This window comes from Triticum aestivum, chromosome 3D, assembly GCF_018294505.1.
Source record: "Triticum aestivum cultivar Chinese Spring chromosome 3D, IWGSC CS RefSeq v2.1, whole genome shotgun sequence".
Taxonomy (NCBI): Eukaryota; Viridiplantae; Streptophyta; class Magnoliopsida; order Poales; family Poaceae; genus Triticum; species Triticum aestivum.
Genome location: NC_057802.1, coordinates 356,788,642 through 356,793,578, shown reverse-complemented (window position 1 = coordinate 356,793,578; position 4,937 = coordinate 356,788,642).

The following is a 4,937-nucleotide window of genomic DNA, read 5'->3' as shown; positions in this document are numbered from 1 at the left end:
GATTTGATAGATTCGATCGTGATACCCTCAATCGGCCGTGGTCCTTTATATTTATAAAGTGGAGAGGTCTTGCTCTGACTTGGGTCGAAACCCTAACAAATTCCATATTAAAATACAACTTCTACACGGATTCTACAGACCTAAACCGGTCTGACCGCCTGGACCCACCGGTCTTACCGGTGTACCCGACATGTAGATCTTCTGGTAACCATATCTCTCTCGTCCGAAGTCTGAATCAGATGTTCTATATATGAACCTTGATCTGCTCGACGAAAACTATCCAAAGGTGAAGTCCAAGGACCAACCATTTGTTCAACAAATCTCATTGAAATGGTTGGAGTGACTGTTTGCTCAGTAGGCAAATACTACTACCTCCATGCTACAAATAAGTTAGTTTTGGGCTTATCCTATAAAGTCGACTATTTCAAACTTTGACTATAAATAAATTTTAATGTGTTGCACTGTGAGATGTGAATAGTATGAATAGATTTATCTCGAAACATTGTTTCACAAAAGTATATTTTAACTATGTTTCAAAAATAGTCTACAACAAAACAAAGTAGTCAAAGTTGCATCTCGAAGACCATGTCGATGTTCAAAACGAATCTACTTCTGGGATGGATGAAGTATACTTGCAAATGGTTCTCTCTAATCTTTTTTTAAGAAGGTTCTCTCTAATCTCTCGCCATTATTCTTGCAGGATCTGTACTGGAGCATATTGAAAGACTCGCCATTATTCTTGTAGGATCTGTACTGGAGCATATTGAAAGACGCTGGCACCTCAGCAGACTATAAGTTCACATCTATTGCCCTTACCATGCTTTTGTTCCGGGTAGGCTGATAACTGATAATGTCCTCCTGGCTCGCACTACCTTAGAAACAAAAGGAAAGGTAATATAGGGCTGGCTGCTATAAAATTAGACATGAGTAAAGCATATGACAGAGTAGAATGGCCTTTTCTTGAGAAAATTATGCGAAAATTGGGATTCGCTGCAGCATGGGTTGATTTAATCATGAAATGTGTTTCCACAGTCAGCTATAGAGTGAAGATAAATGGAGAGTATTCAGAACAATTCAGGCCTCAACGGGGTTTGCGTCAAGGTGATCCCCTATCACCATACCTATTTATTTTATGTGCCGAGGGTCTGTCAGCTCTTCTCAAGCAAGCTGAAGAAAGAAGGGAGATACAAGGCATCCGAGTATGCCCTGGGGCTATTTGTGTGAGCCACCTTTTCTTTGCCGATGATACATTGGTCTTGCTAAAAGCTACAAAATCAGGAGCCCAAAGCTTACAAAGGATTCTACAGCTTTATGAGGAAGTCTCGGGTCAGATGATAAATAAGGATAAGACGACAGTTATGTTCAGCCCCAATACAACTGAGGAGATTAAGAAGCAAGTACTGACAGAACTAAATATTACGAAGCTCGCTAGTAATGAAAAATATTTGGGCCTGCCAGTTTATGTTGGGAAATCGAAGAAACGTATGTTTGAATACATTAAACAAAAAGTGTGGACACGAATTCAAGGCTGGCAAGAGAAGCTGCTTTCCAAGGCTGGTAAAGAAATCATGATAAAAGCAGTTGCTCAAGCCATTCCTACATATGCTATGTCCTGCTTCGAACTGACAAAAGAGCTATGTGAGGAGATTTCTTCCATCATCGGGAGGTATTGGTGGAGTCAGCAAGATAAGATGAATAAAATCCATTGGGTCTCTTGGGAGAAAGTGACCAGATCGAAAAGCAAGGGTGGCATGGGATTTCGGGATCTGTACACATTTAACATTGCTATGTTGGCTAGGCAGGCTTGGAGAATCCTTGTGTTTCCAGATACCTTATGTGCACAAGTACTGAAGGCCAAGTACTTTTCAGATAAATCTATCCTTAAGGCAACTGCTAAAAAAGGCATTTCATATACATGGAGGAGCATTCTTAAAGGGGTGCAGTTGCTGAAGGAAGGTCTAATCTGGAGGATTGGAAATGGTGATACAGTGGATATTTGGAAAGATCCGTGGATACCAAGGAATTTCACAAGAAGGGTCATTACACCTCGAAGGGGATCCATCCTTCAGAAGGTTGCTGATCTCATTAATCCTATCACTGGATCGTGGGATGAGCAGCTAATTACAGAAACATTTTGGGAGGAAGACGCTAAATTTATTTTATCGATTCCACTATTCGAAGATACGGAGGATTTTCCAGCCTGTCATCCTGATCCCAAGGGGCTTTTTTCGGTGAAAATCGGCCTATTCTTTAGGCATCAAAATCAGGGATCAAGTAAATGGGGCCGATGCATCACCCTCTTCTGATGCTGCCAGTAGCTTCAACTGGAAGAAAATTTGGAACTTGAATGTTGCAACAAATAAGGTGAAAGTGTTTGTATGGCAGCTGGCCCACAATTCCTTGCAAGTTAAAATGAATATTGCTAAAAGAGGGGTTAATCTCGATACTCTTTGCCCTGTTTGTCACAGACTTGACGAAGACATCGGCCACCTATTATTCAAGTGCAAGGATATGCAGTTATGTTGGCTGCTCCTGAATATGGAGGAGGTGAGAGCATGCCTGGTATCACAAGCATCTGTTAAAGACATGCTACAGAAATTGTGGAGCCTCCAAGGTGATGTGCAGCAGAAAGAAAGTAATCTTACTAATGTGGTGCTGGTGGTCTATGAGAAATAAGATGAATGCAGGGGAGAGAAAAAAGAGTGCCCAGGAAGTGGTTAATGATGTCATGTTCCACATGCAGGCCTGGAACTCTGCTGTCCAAGGTAACACTTGTAAAGTTCAGAAGGACAGCAAACCAAAATGGAGAGCTCCTCCGGAGGATTTTTATACTAAAATAAATTGTTATGGGGCATTCTTCTCTGATCTTAATAGAGGTGGTTGGGGCTTTGTTATACGTGATTCTGATGGGCAAGCTGTGGCCGCAGGTGCAGGTCTGGAAGAGCATTTGATAAATGCACAACACTCTGAAACTGTGGCTTGTTTGAAGGGCATTGAGTATGCTGCAGCTATGGGCATTCAACGTATCATTTTGGAGACTGATGCATTGTTAGTGGCTAATGCAAGCACTATGTTTAGAGAAATCAGAGTGAGAATGCTATCTGATTTTGTTGAGTGTTGTGTTTCTCACTGCCCTCGGGCTTGTAATTCAGTTGCTCATACAGTAGCTGCGTAAATGGACCTGTGTATTGGCAGGACCAACTTCCTGAATCTGTAGCTTTGATGGTGTCCAGCGAATTGTCTGGATAGATGTTCTAATGGAAGTTATTTTCCATTTCAAAAAAAAAACTTCTTTGCTGGTGCTGGTGCTGGTGCTGCTGCCGGATGTACTACTCTGGTCATCATCTATCCGCTCGACATTGCCCACACTCGTCTTGCAGCCGATATTGGCCGGAAAGACACCCGGCAGTTCAGAGGCATTCGCCACTTCATCCAAACTATCTATAGGAAAAATGGCATCCTGGGCATCTACAGGGGATTACCAGCATCGCTCCAAGGGCATATATTTTGGAGGCTTTGACACTGCCAAAGACATTCTGGTTCCTCTAGAGTCCCCCTTGTGGCAGCGCTGGGTTGCAGTGGATGATGATGCAATCGGGGATGGAGGTGCTCATGTACAGCAGCACCCTCGATTGCTCAAGGAAGAAACTTGTGTAGGAGCACGGGTGCGGCTGCCATACTCGGGGATGCAAAGGACTGTTGGTACCGCTACGAAGAAGATGACGGTGACTCCTCGCAAGATGAAGAGAAAGTTGCTGCGGCGGCCGATGGCTCCTATGGAGTTGACACAAACTGGTACGTTGACAGTGGTGCTACCAACCACATCACCAACGAACTCGAGAAGGTCACCATGAAGGAGAAATATCGTGGCAAAGATCAGATTCATACGGCCAGTGGTGAAGGTATGGGCATACGTCACATTGGCCACTCAATTTTTAATACCCCTAGTCGTAAAATTCATCTCAAAAGAATCTCGCATGTTCCTAGTGCTCATAAGAATCTTCTCTCCGTTCATAGAATTGCTATTGACAATCATGTTTTTCTCGAGTTTCATCCTTTCTTCTTTTTGATCAAGGATCAGGCCACGAAGAAAGTTCTCTATCGAGGTAGATGTGTTCGAGGGCTCTACCCGTTGATTCCGGACTTTAGAAGATTCAATAAACAAGCTTGTGGTGCTATCAAGCTGTCGTCCACACGATGGCATGATCGTTTAGGACATGCCTCTTTTTCTTTGGTTGAAAAATTACTTAGGAAAAATAAGCCCCCGTTTGTTGGTGAGCGCAATATTGAAACTATTTGTGATTCATGTCAGTGTGCTAAAAGTCATCAATTACCGTATCCCATCTCTACTAGTGTCTCCACCAAACCTTTGCAATTGATCTTTTCTGATGTGTGGGGGCCTGCCCCCTCCTCTGTTGGTAGACACACGTACTATGTAAGTTTTATCGATGACTATAGCAAATTTTCATGGATCTATCTTCTCAAAAAAAGATCCGATGTGTTTCAAGTTTTTCACAACTTTCAAGCACTCGTTGAAAGAAAGTTCGACAGTAAGATCATTGCTGTCCAATCGGATTCGGGAGGGGAATACGAGAAACTCAATTCCTTCTTCCAAAACATAGGCATATCTCACCATGTATCATGCCCACACGCTCACCACCAAAACGGGTCAGCCGAACGCAAGCATAGGCACATTGTCGAGGTTGGTTTGGCCCTCCTCGCAGGAGCCTCCATGCCTCTCAAGTTTTGGGATGAGGCCTTTCTCACAGCCGTCCACATCATCAACATGCTACCTAGCCGTGTCATCAACAATGAAACACCTATGGAACGTCTCCTAAATACAAAACCCGACTACACCTCTCTCCGTGTCTTTGGCTGTGCGTGTTGGCCAAATCTTCGGCCTTACAATAACCGCAAGCTCATGTTTCGGTCAAAAC